Genomic DNA, 17435 nt, shown 5'->3' with positions numbered 1-17435 from the left:
ATTTCAAAATAATAAAGACATTTTAAGTAACTATTGGAAATTAGCAAGACTTTGAAAATATTCTTCAAAATCTTAATTGTTTTTAATTTTTTTTATAAAATGGATATACTTTTCAAACACTCTGAGTAGAATTCATTTAAATCTTATTTTCCTTTAAAGCCTCCCCCCCACCAAAAAAAAAAAACCCACCACACACACACACACACACACACACACAGGAAAAGATATTAGGGAAGGGGAAAAGACATAAAGGAAAATATATCATATTAAAAATCTGACTGGTCAAAGTTTTACAGTTGGAACTCTTATGAAAACCTGATTGACAAAGGTAAAAGATGAAAATGCACAAGTTTTTAGATATCTTTAGAATAGTATTTAGTCTGGTGAATAAATAAAACATCTAGGTATATATTACTATAAATATATATATATATAATACATTTATACAAACTGTAAAGAAACGTTATTGTTTCATATAAATTATTATAATGTAGAAGTTACTGTATACATTTCAAATTTGTTCAATTTTCTGAAAGTGATATATCTTACCTTGGTGTGCACTGTTTGGTAGAAGGCACAACCTAAATTTTATAATCTTCTATTATTCTGAACCTCAGAAAAATAGTGTAGATTCATAATGTAAAAATTGAAGAACTCCATTCAATAAGCAAATGAGTTCACCCAACAAAGATAATGCCCCATAGCCAATCCCCTCCCCAAAATAGTCTTAGTTTTTGCTTAGTTAATTTTCAATACTCTATCCAAATGTAATTTCATGTACTGTAGAGAATATATTGAGCTCAAAACCATAGTTCTTAAGTATCCTAAATGTAACAACAATCATATCAGATATGACTATGGATAATAAGGTACAAAGAAGAGTCCTTGGGAGAGAGAGGGGAAGAGGCAAGGACAACAGGGAATAACAGACTTCTTCTAATGAGCACACTCAAAACTGAGTCAAGAAACATTTTATGCTACTAGAGAGGGGCTCCGTCTAGTCCTTATGCTTCCAGTTTCATAATTGTTATGAACAAGTAAGTGTTTCGTATTTCCTACTATTCACTTTTCCAAATGGGTAAGCACTGGAATTTGGATTGCATTTATCCTATCCTTCCCCCACCATTGGATTTTGTATGGGTGGTTGTGTGTGCATAGGCAGGGGGTGGTAGCAGTGTTATGGTTTAGATATGAGGTATCCCCCAAAATCTCATGTGTGAAACAATGCAAGAAAACTTAGAGGTGAAACAATTCGGTCATGAGAGCCTTATCCTTAATCAATGCATTAATCACCTGATGGAGATTAACTGGGTGGTTAACTACAGGTAGGTAGGGTTCCACTGGAGCCATCTCTCTTTGCTTCCTAGTGGCTGCATTCCTTGCTGCTTTCCTCTGCTACACCCTTCCATCATGATGTTCTGCCTCACCTAAGGCACAGAGCAATGGAGTTGGCCATCTGTGGATTAAGCTCTGAAACCATGGGACCCAACTAAACTTTTCCTCCTCTATAATTGTTCCTGTCCAGTCTTTTGGCCAGAGCAGGGGAAAAACTAATGAAAACAGATAGTGACCAAAGGAATCTAAATCTAGATTCTAATGGAGAGGACATGCCTCACTGGAAGATCCTGAAATTGGAGAAGAATGCAGTGATGACATGCTGTGTTGTCCCCTTAGGAAGAAGAGTATGCCTCATGCGTGGGAAGAAGAAGGATATTTGGTGGAGAGAAGTAAGCTAGAGGAGAGACTCTTTTGCACTCCTCAAACTTATTTTCTCTTTCCTCTGGGCCTCAAACTAAACCACACTCCAGCCTTTCTTGCAGTTTGATGTGGCCAAGTGACTGAGTTGTAGCCAATGCTATGTGGGTGGCTCTTATAACTTTCTATACTTAATTCAACATTTTCTTTTCTTGTCCACTAGCTTGAATCAAAGGATTCTGAGGCTCTGGGGGATGATAAAGGCACAAGATGGAATAAAGCTATGTCTTCCAATTGAATTGATATGAGGGAGAAATAAACTTTTTTTTTTAATGTGAAGGCAATGAAATCACATGGGTTCATTTGCTACACCAGCATTTAGTATGTATTACTATAAAACAGTGGGTATCAAATTACTATGGAATTTAGATTTCACTTGAACTTCTAAAAGTAAAGTAACAGCTTGATTGTAAAAAGTCAAATATTTATACCATGCCCTTTGGAACTATTTAAACTCACATTGAAAATTTTAGATGGCAACAGGAATATGTGCAATTTAAGAATTTAATTTGGGGGACATATGACTGAAAATGTTTAAAGAAAACTGCTCTGAGGCACCACCGTTATTCTTCAGTTTATTCCTATGAGGAAACCTAGACGATACTGTGCAGATTAAGAATCCACACTCTGACACATCCAAGAAAGCCAGAACAACTAACCTGGGTAAACAATTACAAATTACTATTTATTAAATTTTTTTCTTGTACCACTTCTGTTTGAAAACACTTCATTAACCCCATTTTACTTAGGAGAAATAAAATTGAATTTAAGAATACTTGGTACTACGGATGAGTAATATATTCTTACCAAGTTTCAGTAACTTTTTTTTTTGAGCTTGCTCTTGACTTTTTTTTAACCTCTTATTTCCAAAGTGAGTAATTTTAAAGACTTAAAAACTCAAAAGAAAAAAAAATTGTTAAAAAGTATAAAAGAAAACCTTTTAAAAATGAAAAGTTTTTAAGCTTCTAGGTAAAGGTAGTTTAAGCTTTTTAAATATTTTAAGTAGCAGTTGCAATGGATGACTTCAATGGACTGAAGTATTAACATACTTTCATTGTTTAAGGGATCTAGAAAAAGATATTTGTGTCAAAAGTTAATTTTCTTCTCTCATAATATAATCAATTTTCTATTGCCTCTGATAGATTTGGTTCATTATCAAAATACTTTAAAACCTGTATTATTTCTTTAAATAACTTTAAAGAAATTTTTGCATTTACAAAACTTTAACATCAAATAATAATGGCAATAAAACAGAAATATATATCTGGGGCTGGGGATGTGGCTCAAGCGGTAGCGCGCTCGCCTGGCATGCATGTGGCCTCAAAGATGTTGTGTCCGCCGAAAACTGGAAAATAAATATTAAAAAAAGGAAAAAAAAAGAAATATATATCTGATGCACTCAATAATTACTTTGTACCAAATCATCCTAATGAACTTACTCCATGAAAGAAAACCCTATTTTAGCAACTAAAATAAACTAATGATTACATTTAGATAGTTTGATTACTTATCTTTTCAATAATCATGACTACTAAAAACTTTTTCTATTAAAAATATAGTCAATTATGGACATAGCCAAAATTATTTTTTATTTACTGAATCAAAAGTGTGTGTGCATGTGTGTGTGTGCATGCATGTGTGTGTGTGTGTGTCTGAATTAGATTACTAAGACAAAAGAACATAATTGACCTTATTTATCCAAATTTGGAAATCTTTCAGTGAAGTTTACCAATGCTTACCTAACCTCCACTATATACTATCATTTTCAGGGATGGTATGCATTGCAGCTCTCCCTCCCTATAAGACTGACAAGTATTGTCCCACCCAAGAATGCTGTCCATTGACAGTGTTTACCTATAAACTCTTTCCGTGTCTTTGCTAAAAAATTAGCTGACTGGTCCAAAGTCAAGCTCTGTTTCTAAGGTAGAGCTTATCTAATGGCCACTCATGAAGAGATATAAAGGACTCTTCCTTTTGCCACATGGGGTGGGGGTGGGGTGACTCTGAAGGGCTATCTCAGCTTCGGAGCATCTCCTACAGTCATATGAAACTTTTGTGTACCTCAACCATGATCCATCTTCTCCCTCTATTAAGTCCTGCTTCGTTCCCTGCCCCTACAGGTGCTGTTCACACAAGAACTTCTGAATAAACTCCCTCCTAATAAAGTTTCTCTGTCACAGTCTGCTTCACAGAGAACTCAACTTGTGGCCATTATTAACTAACATCTGAATAAATACATGTGCAGGATAGCTTCGATAATAATCTAATAAGGATGATTACTTTCAGCTGTTAAGTTTTCAAAAACACTTTCATGCATGTTCTGTCATTTGGGCTTTCCAGTTACACTGTGAAGTTGCAGGAGCAAGGATGACTATGCACATTTTACAGCTTTTTAAACCAAAGCTTGGAAAGAAATGACTCCTGGATTCAAGGCAGATATTGCTATTCATGTTTTCTCCAAATTTGCTTCTTTGCTTCTAACACCACTTTTCTAAAAGACTTTTCATTCACAATTATTATAAAACTCTAACTCAAAAAAGTTTTGTATTTCCCTAACTCAAAAATTATAGTAACTTTATACTCGTCTTGGCAACATGAAATTCCAATACCATACCATATGCAGATTTTTCTAGATGGTATCCCCAAGCTCATTGCCCACATATACATAATTTGCCTCTGTCCTTTCTCGTTTTCAATTATTGAGCACCTGCTATAAATGAGACATAACATTTCTTGAGAATATGATGTGCCAGGTATTTTAGTAAATTTTTTGTATGCATAACTTCATCGTATCCCTGTGACAACTCTATGATTTTATTTCTATCACTTCCATTATAAAAGTGAGGAAACTGAAGCTTAGGGAACACAGGCAGTATGTCACAACACTGGGACTCAAACTCATGTTGATCTACTTCCAAAATCCATGCTCTTTGCCTCTGTACTAGAAGAGAGAGGAATGAGACATGATTGCTGCTGCTGTCTATGATTTACTGTTTAGTACAGGAAGATACTATAACCCTTATAATAGTTTTATTGTGATATAATTCATATATCATATAATCTGCCCACTTAAATTGTATAATTCAATCATTTAAATAAATTCAGAGTTGTGTAGCATCACAATTTTAGAACATGTTTAGCCCTCCAAAGAAAACCTCTACTTATTAGCTGTCACTTCCCATTTCCCTTACCTCTATCCTGAGCCAATCACAAATCTGATTTCTCTTTCTATAGATTTACCTATTCTCTACATTTCATATGATTGGAATCATGGAATAGATGAATTTTCTTGACCATCTTCTTTCATTTAACATTATGTTTTTGAGGTTCAGCTATGCTGTACCTTCTCTCAGACCTCAATTATGATTGAATATTATTCCATTGTATGGATATGCCACATTTTATTTATGTACCCATTGATTAGTTCACAGATATTTTGGTTAAAACCTTCGATAAAGCATTAATTTCTAGGATATATAAAGAACTCAAAAAACTTAACACCAAGAAAACAAATAACCCAATCAATAAGTGGGCTAAGGAACTGAACAGACACTTTACAGAAGAAGAAATACAATTGATCAACAAATATATGAAAAAGTGTTCAACATCTTTAGCAATTAGAGAAATGCAAATCAAAACTACTCCAAGATTTCATCTCACTCCTGTCAGAATGGCAATCATCAAGAATACAGGCAACAATAAATGTTGGCAAGGATGTGGTGAAAAAAGATACACTTGTACATTGCTGGTGAGACTGAAAATTGCTGCAACCACTATAGAAGGCAGTATGGAAATTCCTCAGAAAATTGGTAATGGAACCACCATTTGACCCAGCTATGTCACTCCTTTGTTTATACCCAAAGGACTTAAAATCAGCATACTATAGTGACACAGCCACATCAATGATTATAACAGCTCAATTCACAATAGCTACACTATGCAACAAACCTAGGTGTCCTTCAATAGATGAATGGATAAAGAAAATATGGTATATATACTCAATGGAATGGTATATATTACTCAGCTTTAAAGAAAAGTAAAATTATGGCTTTTGCCAGTAAATGGTTGGAGTTGGAAAATATCATGCTAAGCAAAATAAGCCAATTCCACAAACCAAAGGCTGAATGTTTTATCTAATATGCAGATGCTAATTCACAATAAGCTCGGGGAGTACTAGGGAGGAATAGTGTTGCCTTAAATTAGGTAGAGGAAAGTGATTGGAGAGAAGGTGGGGGATAGGAAAGATAGTAGAATGAAATAGACATTATTACTCTATGTATATATTTGACTACGTGACCAATATGATTTTGCAACATGTACACAGAAAAATGAGAAATTATATCCTATCTATATGTGATATCTCAAAGTGCATATCTCAAAGTACATAAATGCATTCTACTGTCATATATAACTAATTAAAACAAATAAAAAAGAATAATCCTGCTAATAAAATTCATATCTGAGATTTTATATGGATGTATGTTTTCATTTCTTTTGGGTATTCATCTAGAGAGGAATTACTGGGATGTATAGTAGTTTTAGAGAAATTTAACCTTCTTAAAAAACTGCCATCCTGTTTTCCAAACAGTTCACCTGTTTAGGTTTCCTCTAGCAGTTTATGAGGCCTCCAATTTCTCCACATTCTCCACAATAGTTGTTATTATATTCCTATTTGTTTACAGCTATCTTAGTTGGTGTGAAGTGAAATCTCATTGTGGCTGATTAGCAGTTCCCTGGTGATTAAAGATTTAAGCGTGTTTTTATGTGGTTATTGGTCATGGGTATATGTTCTTCTCAGCTTATAGCTCCAAGCATGGGACCTTCACACTATAAGCAAGCTGGGTGAGTGTAATCCGGAGCCCCAGTATTCTGGGTCCCTACAGTTCCTATAGGGGAAGCTGTAGGTGTGGGTAGGGATAGTGGAAGAGAGCCTGTAACTTTTCAGCTGTACTCACTAGAATTTAGGCTTTGCAACTTGAAGCTATAAGGGGTAGCCTATCCCTTCCAGTGGTATAGGATCTCCCTTGTCTGTGAAGTGAGGGAAGTGAGAGCCACATCTAAGTGACATACATCTAAGTGGATCTTCCAAGAGACTGAGCTGGAAAGCAGGGAGGGAAAGAGCAAGTCGTGGCTCAAGTGACACAGTCAGCTGTTATTATTGAAAATTAGTAGATTTTCTTGAATAGATATTTCTTCCTTTAAGAAGAAACCATATATCTTTAACATCTAGAGATATTAAATGTTTTCCTTTTTTTTAAAATAATTTTCACCAGTTGTGATTGTTTTGCTGTGAAACAGTCCCCAACAGGTCTGTCTGCCTCTTTTTCAGAAGTGGAACTTTCACTTGATTATATTTGAGATGCAAGTAGTTAAAGGTGGGTCTTAGGAATCAAACTGAGTGGATCTATGTGTAGACTCAAGTCCACTAATGTATAACCTTGGGCAAATTACGTAAGTCTTCTGTTCCCCTGTTTCCTTCTTCATAAAATATGGAAAAATAAAATATATGCCTTGTTTTAGTCAGGTTGTTTGTTTGTTTGCTGCTGTGACCAAAAGGCCCAACAAGAACAATTTTATTTGGGGATGCATGGTTTCAGAGGTCTCACTCCATAGATAGCCAATTCCATTCCTGGGGGCTCTAAGTGAGGCAGGATATCATGGCAGAAGAGTGTGGTAGAGGGAAGTGGCTCAGGACATGATCAGGAAGCAAAGAGAGGGACTCCATTCACTAGATACAAAATGAAAACCCCAAAGGCACACCCCCAATGTCCCACCTCTTTCAGCTACACCTTACCTACTTTCAGTTATCACTCAATTAATCCCATCAGGGGATTAATACACTGGTTGGGTTAAGACTGTTAGAACCCAATCATTTCACCTCCAAGCCTTCATTCATTGCCTTACACATGAGCTTTTGGGGGACATCTAATATCTAAACCATAACATACCTCTAGGACTGTTGCGAGGATTAATGAGATGTATGTAACATGGCTTAGCACATTGCTCTCAACAGATGTCAGCAATTATCTATAATAATGATTTTAATAGTAGTTATTATTATTTTTATGCCCCACCAAGAATTAAACATGAAAGGTTTTTTTTTTTTTTCTCTTCTTCTTCTCTTTCCTACTAAAAGTGATGCCCACAGAGAACTAGTTACTGAAGCACTGAAGTTAGTTCCTCTTCCCAAAGGGAAATACCTATCTCCTGGAGTAGCTGAGACAAAAAAAAAAAAAAATGTCAGAATGTGTACTTTGCTACTTTTCTAGATAAAAATATAAATTACCCAGTGTGTGTGTGTGTGTGGGGGGGGGGACATCCAAGGGTAGTAGATCCAAAATCACAAGAAGCAGACACCTAAACTGGCTTTAGTGTGGTGCTTCTGTGGTGGGCAGGGTGAGGGGCAGCAGGCAAGGAGGAGGATGTTTTGGACCCTATATTGGAAGAGCCAAACCTTAAGACTCTGGGAGCCCACTAAAACTAATACTGGCAGAACTGAGCCCTGACGGAGGCTATTTCTCTCTCCAACTCTAGAGCAGCCTGAGTAAAGTGCTGCATTAATGGCAGGTCTGTATTCCCCATAGCAGTGATTTCCAGTCAGAACAGTGTTGATCCCCATCCTCAGAGGACATTTGGCAATGCTTGGAGTCTTATGTGAGGAGTGGCACCACTAGATAAAAGGCAGAAATGTTACTTAGCATCATACAATACACAGGATTGCCCCTATTTAAATAATTAACCAGAACAAAATGTAAATTCTTGAACAATTGTGTAAGATTATGCCTATGTTGAAATAGTTCCCTATCAGGAGGTGCATTCCAGTTCAGCTAAGCTTGGTGATCAGTCTTATTTACTACACTTATCAGACCTTATGCTCTCCCTACTCGGTGCATATGCCAGCCAGGTCTGGCTATATTATTCTGAGCTAACAAACAATTCCAAATTCTCAGTGGTTTAATACAAAAAAATTTCATTTCTTACTCATACTATATTTGAACACATGTTGAAATGCTCATTACACTGGGACTCTGGCTATGAAGACTCCATTCCAACGAGTGTTTATTCAACCAACTGGCTTATACAGGGAAATCATTTCTGCTGACATCTCACTGGCCTATATAAGTACCAGTGATACTTCTTCCTTCAAGGGAGCAGAAATGTATATGACAACTATGTGCTTAGAAGGAGAACAGAAAATTTGGTCGACAGTTCTCAGGAATAATACAAAGTAAATATCCTTCTGACTATCCCTTTCAGATGGCATAAGCCTCCAGAAACCTTGGAAAACAGGGAGAAAAGAGCAAAGAGGGAAATGTTGTTTTTCTTTTTGTTTGTTTGTTTGTGTATAGCATGGTATTTAAGGTTTACTCTAGGTTATTACAGAGACTAACCCACAAAATTAGAATTATTTTATATTAGACAAAGGTGCCAAAATTATGCATTGGAAAAAAGATAGCCTCTTCAACAAATGGTGATGGGAAAACTGAAAATCCATATGCAACAAAATGAAATTAACCCCTATCCCTCACCATGCACAAAACTCAACTCAAAGTGGATCAAGGACCTAGGAATTAAACCAGAGACTCTCCGTCTAATAGAAGAAAAAGTAGGCCCTAATCTTTATTATGTGGGATTAGGTCCCAACTTCCTTAATAAGACTCCTATAGTGCAAGAATTAAAACCAAGAACCAATAAATGGGATGGACTCAAACTAAAAAGTTTCTTCTCAGCAAAAGAAACAATCTGTGAAGTGAACAGAGAGCCTACATCCTGGGAGCAAATTTTTACCCCTCACACATCAGATAGAATACTAATCTTTAGAGTATATAAAGAACTCAAAAAGCTAAGCACCAAAAAACCAAATAACCCAATCAACAAATGGGCCAAGGACCTGAACAGACACTTCTCAGAAGAGGATATACAATCAATCAACAAGCATATGAAAAAATGTTCATCACCACTAGCAATTAGAGAAATTCAAATCAAAACTACTCAAAGATATCATCTCACTCCAGTCAGAATGGCAGCTATTATAAAGACAAATAACAATAAGTATTGGCAAGGATGTGGGGAAAAAAGGTGCACTCATACATCTCTGGTGGGACTGCAAATGGGTGCAGCCAATATGGAAAGCAGTATGGAGATTCCTGGGAAATCTGGGAATGGAACCACCATTTGACCCAGCTGCTCCTCTTCTCAGTCTATACCCAAAAGACTTAAAAACAGCATACTACAGGGACACAGCCACTTCAATGTTCATAGCAGCACAATTCACAATAGCTAAACTATGGAGCCAACCTAGATGCCCTTCAGTGGATGAAAGGATTTAAAAAAAAATGTGGCATATATACACAATGGAATTTTACTCAGCAATAAAAGAGAACAAAATCATGGCAAATTTGCAGGTAAATGGATGGCATTGGAGAAGATAATGCTAAGTGAAGTTAGCCAATCTCAAAAAAACAAATGCCAAATGTTTTCTCTGATATAAGGAGACTGACTCATGGTGGGGTAGGGAGGGGAAACACTGGAGGAATAGATGAATTCTAGATAGGGCAGAGGGGTGGGAGAGAAAGGGAGGGATCGGGGATAGTGGAATGTGATGGACAACATTATCCAAATACATGTATGAACACTAGAATTGATGTCAACATACTTTATATACAACCAGAGATATGAAAAATTGTGCTGTATTTGTGTAATAAGAATTGTAATAATTCTGCTATCATTTAACTTTTTTTTTTTACAAAAAAATCAATAAAAAAAGAGAAAAGACAATAAGTAATCACAATAGTACTTCATTTGTAAAGGAGTGCATTAAAGTCCCACTTTGGGACACATGCTTACACTGCCATAAGGTAAGAATAATGGAAGTCAATTCTACATGATGAGGGTTCAGGAAAGATTTTATAATTAAATTGCCTTTAGCTTTGTCCTAAAATATGGGTTAGGTGTTAATCAAGTGGAACAAGTTCTTCCATAAAGAAGCTGAATAAGAGTTACAGAAACATTAAACAGTCTGAATGTTTGGGGAAACTGCTCACGGGTAAGGAATGGCAAGATGTGAGGTTCAGTAGGTAGGGAAGAATCACTCAGAAAGAATCTACCTATGTAGTGGCAATAGACATTGGGCTTTATACTAGCAGCAATACAGAACCATTGAAGGGCTTTTGTTAGTTTTGGTGCTAGAACCCAGGGTCTCTCACTTGCTAAGTATGTGCTCTAACACTGAGCTATAGCCCCTAAAGGATTTTAATCTAGGAATTCATATGATAGATTTAATTTGTAGAAAAATTTCTGCTATTTCTGTGAAGGGTGAATTGGAAGGGACAATAGAGGTAGGAAAGTCAACTAGGAGACAATTCCCACATTCCAGGGAACATTGTGAAAAAAAGTTATGTGGAACAATAAAAACAGAGGTAAATCATAACTTCTCAGCCCTCCTTTGGTTTCTTCATCCAGTTAAAAACCAGGATGCCTTGGTGCTTGCTGATGGACCCTCTTCTCATCTCAGCGATTATATTTACTCTATGGGTATTAAATGCTTACCATTCTATGGGTATTAAATGCTATTCCAAGTCTATCTTTCTAGCCCTAACCCTGCAGATGTACTTCATGATGTACCCACCTCAGATGTCTATTTATCATCACAAATTTTTTGAGATGAGCCTCCTTTTGATCATTTCCTAACTCCTAATGGAATAATTCTCATAGGCAATAAACATCCATAGATGCTAAAACCATTAGTTGAAAGGCTATTCACAACATGCAGTACTATCAACTTTATGATAATTGAATCATGACATGACACCTCTAAGAGTGGGACACCATATGTTATGTGTCAATTCACATGCTACCAAGTGAAGTATAGCATCAAAAATGTTTGGCCCAGAGGGGTGGGGTTGTAGCTCAGTGGTAGAGTACTTGCTTAGCACCTGTGAGGCACTGGGTCTGATCCTCAGCACCACACAAAAATAAATAAAATAAAAGTATTGTGTCCATCTACAACTAAAAACAAACAAACAAACAAATAACAACAACAACAAAAAAAAAACTCAAAAAAGGTTTGGCCCAAATCTAATCAGGCTTTGGGCTATAACTTCTAGTTTACAGAAAAAAACAAACAAACAAACAACAACAACAAAAACAGAGGAACAAGCTAAATGACATCAAGAGGAAATGATTAGATAAATTTAGAATACAAAGTATTTACTTGGACAACTGACCCAATTTCTTTATCCAGTTAATAGCATGGGAGTCATAAAAGAAGACAGAGGGAAAGGATCTTTAAAGTTTAAAAGAGACTTAAGAAATATAACATTCAAGAGCAATATAAAATTGTGTCTGAGTACTGATTACAATTATCCAAAAATATGCCCTAGATAAGGAATATTTCTGGATTTATAAAGTATTGATAATGGAACAAACATCCAAGATTTGAAACAATGAAGGAAAAATTAATATATTTAGCAATTTAAAATGTTATAAATTTATATGCTAAATATATTTAGCATATATTTATGTAGGTTTTAAACCTTTATGTAGAAATAACTTTAGGTGATAGTTCTCAATTAAGGGCAACTTTGACCCCTAGGGGACAGTTAGCAATATCTGGATTAATTTTTGGTTGTTACAGCAAGGGAGGGGAATGTTAATGGCATCCAGTGGATAGATACCAGGAATGCTGCTAAATACCCTATAATACTCAAGAGAGCCAACATAACAAGCAATGGTCTGGACCAAAATGGCAACAAGACTGAGGTTAAGAAACCCTCAACAGGCAACAAAATATAAGCGCAAAGAAGATATAGACCAGGATTGTGCTTTTTACTCTGAGCTTGGCAGTTCCTTATAAGTGTAACAATATTTGATAATACCTTTTAAATTGTGTAAGCCTCCAGATTCTTGGGAAAATAGGGGGAAAGGAGCAAAGAAAGAAATATTGTTTTGGGGACTGAAGCTCAGAGACAGATCTTAGGGAGATTTATAAATGCATGTTATTAGCATAGTATGTAGGTGATAATAGAAATCTTAGAAGTGACCAAAAGAACTTCAGTAGCAGTAGTTTAATAATATCACCATGAATAAAAATCAATTGGACAGATTTAAAAAAAATGCAGATGCTTAAAATAACCCCAGAGATTCTTATTTGTGTATGGAAGTGGCAGTGTGTGTGTGTGTGTGTGTGTTATGCATCTTACTTTTTAACCCCCCATATTATTTTAATGTATAGAAATCTAATATTTCTTTATTTCTGAACATAAATGAGCTGTATTTGTTATTATTCATTCATGCCTAAGACATACTGCATCCATGGAATGTTTCAGGCAGTTGACTATAGTTTTCTAGGTTTGCTAAAGCAAACAGGAACCCACTATTGGCCTCATTTGGTGAAATAAAAGGCCAGAAAGTACTTGGCAGACTGTAGAGGAAAGAATTTAAAGACTCTGGAAGATAAGAAAGTAGATTAAATGTATTATGTGATGTATTATATGTTTCACCCCTATATCCTGCCAGGGCCCTGAAGACTTCTCTCTATTGCCAATAAAAATAGAGAGAAAAGGAAAATACCCAAATATTTAAAAGTGTTCTTCTGGCTCTTTTATTTTCCTGGACTAGGAATGCTTGTGGAAGGAGCTACAATAAAAATGGTATTCCTGATCTCAGTGGGAATGTGAGAAGCCCGGCTGTGGCCTGGCCCAGGTGATGACTATTAACAGTCTGAAGCAAAGTGGGTATTGTTTTAATAGCCAGATGCTACACTCAGGGATCAGGGAATGGCTTCCGTAGCAGAAATCTCTGACTGTGGTTAATTAATCATGGGGTCCCCAGGAATGAAATAGACAGACAGCCAATTAAGGTGTGTCTTGATTTATTTAACCAAAGCTATTCTTGGTCTGGTGAACAGAGGCCTCACTGGAGCCAATGTACTAGAGGATTCGGAGTTCACAGACCCAACATCACCCAATGAAGGGGAGGCTAGTGCCTATGAGGAAAAATCCTGCTGTAACACTACAGAGGCAAACTGTGAACCTTCTGCCTTGTCCTTCCTAATGGGGCTGGCAGTCGTTAACCTGAATACTGGAGCATTGAGAGGGAAACATTTAAACCTGGGAAATATTTTGTATTGGCTTGAAGTGATCACTGATTCTTGGAAACCTGGAATTTCACTGTAGTCTATTGACAGTCAGTGGCGGGGATCATTAGGGAACTCAAGTGATAAATGGAGTTCTGACCTGGGTTTATTTCACAGAACCACCACCACCACCACACGCCCCTCCCCCCACCAAAAAAACATATTAGGGTTATATCCTAACAACTGGAGTGAGTTATTGGAATGAGCGTTTTTGGAAACTGGCAGAATCCACATACAGTTTCTTTGACTTATAAAGTATAAGGACTAATATTTTAGGAAGGGCCAGGTAGCGGTCATTTGGCATTTTCCTTCCCTGCCAAAATAGAGAATTAACAGGAGTGCTGCAACCCTGAAAGCTGCTTTCTGAGAAGTGTGCATTTGATGATTAATTTAGTGATGGCTTTTTGCCATCCGATTGGCTTGGAAAAATTATAGCTGATTTTTTATTGGGAAAAAAAAATCAGTAGAGGCTCTAGCTGTGCCTGCAATTGTGGTCTATTTCTTCTTAATAGAATAAATTAATGTTTCACTTAGCATTTTTGGTACAGTTCTTGATCTTGCCAAAACATTTTATCTTCCATTTTGGTTTATGGTCATCATCAGAAATTTGCAAATCTTTGTCATATCTCAGGGACATGCATCTCTGTCTCTAGTGTACAGTCTAGTTTGCTGGAATTTTGTTACTATTATATTTTGATCCAATGCCCACAAAATATTATGCTAATAAGATATCATAAATATCAGAAAGTAGAAAAAACCTTGGATGATTTTATAAATAGAGTATGATTGTAAAATTCTGTAAAAATAAAGAGAATTTATAAGACAGGAAAAGGCCTGGATATTTAAGGATCTGTGGCATTCCAGGCTACTGCTTGCAAAATGGGTATATTAATAGTAGATAAAAGATATTTATGTGTCGCATTCTGACCATTAACAAGATCATCTGAATTTTATATTTAGGATCTAGCATAAAACAAAGCTTAGTATCAAGTCCAGGGCTTCATTGCAAGTCATTCTGTCAATTGGTTTTTATGATCTGGAAGCAACAATAGTGCTTGATTTTCCTATAGTAGAAGAAGATACTGAATGGAGAATCACTTAACTCCATATAGGAGTATACACTCAGAAGAGCCCTCAAGTTTAGTCAAAGTTGATGCCTTCTTTGGCACCTTACATTTTGTAGGAAGTTTCTGACTTGATACTAATTCTAGAGGAGACTAGATACCATGGGTTTCCATTTAGCCCATGCTGCCAGTAATAAACTGAGTGCTATCCAATTATTGCAACCATCAGTGCAATCAAAGGGACAGGATGCAACATATTTGTAATACATCTGCAGGATGGTCTTTGGGCTTGGTGTTTGACCAATGACCTCATCAACTGAGTGGAGTTGGGGTAGGAGATCTGATGAATACAGTTAGAAAGGAGAAAATGGAAAATGGGAGAGGACATTGCCAATGACAGAAGATGTAGAATTTTTTGCCATATGTCTCTAAAAACCCAGATGAAGCAACAGATGATAGATTTGTAGCTGCAACATGAGCAAATGTTTTTCTTCATCATCCTGAATATAAGAACAGAAAAGCAGAATTGATTCGAAAACAGAATTAGAGTTACAGGTATCCATAACTGGTAGTATAGCTTCAGGGGAGTTGTTGTTCTCCCTGAGAAAATCCTATTTTCCAATGTAGATAACAGTTATGGTTTAGAAATTAGGTGTCCCTTGGGCTGGGGATGTGGCTCAAGCAGTAACGCACTCAGCTGGCATGTGCTGGGCACTGGGTTCAATCCTCAGCACCACATAAAATAAAATAAAGATGTTGTGTCCACCGAAAACTGAAAAATAAATATTAAAAAATTCTCTCTCTCTCTCTCTCTCTCTCTTTAAAAAAAAAAATAGGTGTCCCCCAAAAGCTCATGTGTGAGACAATGCAAAAAGGGTTAGCTGTGAAATGATTGGGTTATGAGAGCCTTAACCCAAGTGGTGAGTTAATCCTCTGATAGGGATTAACTGGAAGCAGGCAGGGTATGTCTGGAGGAGGTGAGTCATTGGGGGTGTGCCTTTGGAGTATATTTGGTGAGTTGGGCTTAGTCTCTCTCTGCTTCCTGGAACTCTGTCCTGAGTTGGCTTTCCTTCACCACACTTTTCCACTATGAAGTTCTACCTCACCTCAAGCCCCAAGGAATGGAGTCAGCCTTCTATGGACTGAGACCTCTGAAACCGTGAGCCCCATGTGAACTTTTCCTCCTGAAAATTGTTCATGTTGGTTCAATCAGTCAATCAGTGAAAAAATTGACTCAAACAGTAACTTTTCAAAAAAAGAAAAAAAAAATATTTGCGGAATTAATCGTTTATTTTGTTTAATTGTTAAAATAATTATTAAATTATTTAATAAATTATTAAAATAATTGTTAAAATAATTATGAGAAGACACAAGTAGGGCTGTGACTCGCATTAGAAAGATAATTTGAGTTTGTTCAGTTCACTAGCAACTAGGGCAACAGGCTCATTCTTCTGATGTCTGAAACTGGCCATGCTGGAGTTAGTGGAGCAAAACAGGGTATAAGGATTGAACATTCTGGCCATAGAGGGGTTTCAGGGATATAGCCATGAGTCTATGCTAATTAGAAAAAGAAGTAATAGTTGATGAACTAAAAAAGATTAAAGGAGTGTTTTGGATTAGCATGGTTTACCATTGCAACCCGACATTGCTCTGGCCAGATGTGTGCTCTTGACCTTTCTCAAACATACTCAGTCTTGGCTCATTCCCATGTTGTTGACCCACTCTTATCACTGGAAATCCCTGCCCCCCACCTACAATTCATACACTAGAACTTTTTAAAAACCTCACACAAAACTCATCTTCAAAAAAGTGTTTTCATAATTACCCTAATTATACCTTAATTTCAATCTAACTTTAATCTATTCTTTAATCTTGTACTGTGTGATGACTGCATTATAGTCATTTGCACTTATTGATGTTTCCCTGAAACCGTGTTTTTACTTGTTTCATGTGCATTTGTTCTGTTTCCTTACCCAAACTAAATAATTGCTAGCAAGTACTCTAATGTGGTACATTCAGTAATGTGCTTGCTGATTCTGAAGAGATGCTAAAAATGTTCGATTTGATTTGAATCACATGGATAGGTCTGAATTGTTGAATCAGAGATTTTAATGATAAATCCATATTTTGTGTTTTAATTGGAGATGAAAAGTAAAATTTAAATTTGAATTGAGTATTTCCAGTCTTTGAAAGCATAAACTGAAACATACTGAATGATATTTTGGTCAAGAGGTAAAAATTGTGAGTTTAAAAACCCAAAAGCATTGGAACAACAAGAAAAATCAGCTTTAGAAGGTTTTGGTTTAATTTGAGAGTCAATAAAGAAGCATGAGCAATATACAATTAAGATTATACTAGAGAAAGAAAGTATCCATTTGTTAGAGAAGACTTCATCTGTAATTTAAAACTGTACGGAAAAGTATTGAAATTATTAACAAAGAGGAGAATGTAAGCTAATCCATGGTGCTATTGGTATGGTT

Source organism: Marmota marmota, unplaced genomic scaffold (genome assembly GCF_001458135.2).
Source record: "Marmota marmota marmota unplaced genomic scaffold, marMar, whole genome shotgun sequence".
NCBI classification, from domain to species: Eukaryota; Metazoa; Chordata; class Mammalia; order Rodentia; family Sciuridae; genus Marmota; species Marmota marmota.
This window is presented reverse-complemented; position numbering follows the sequence as displayed.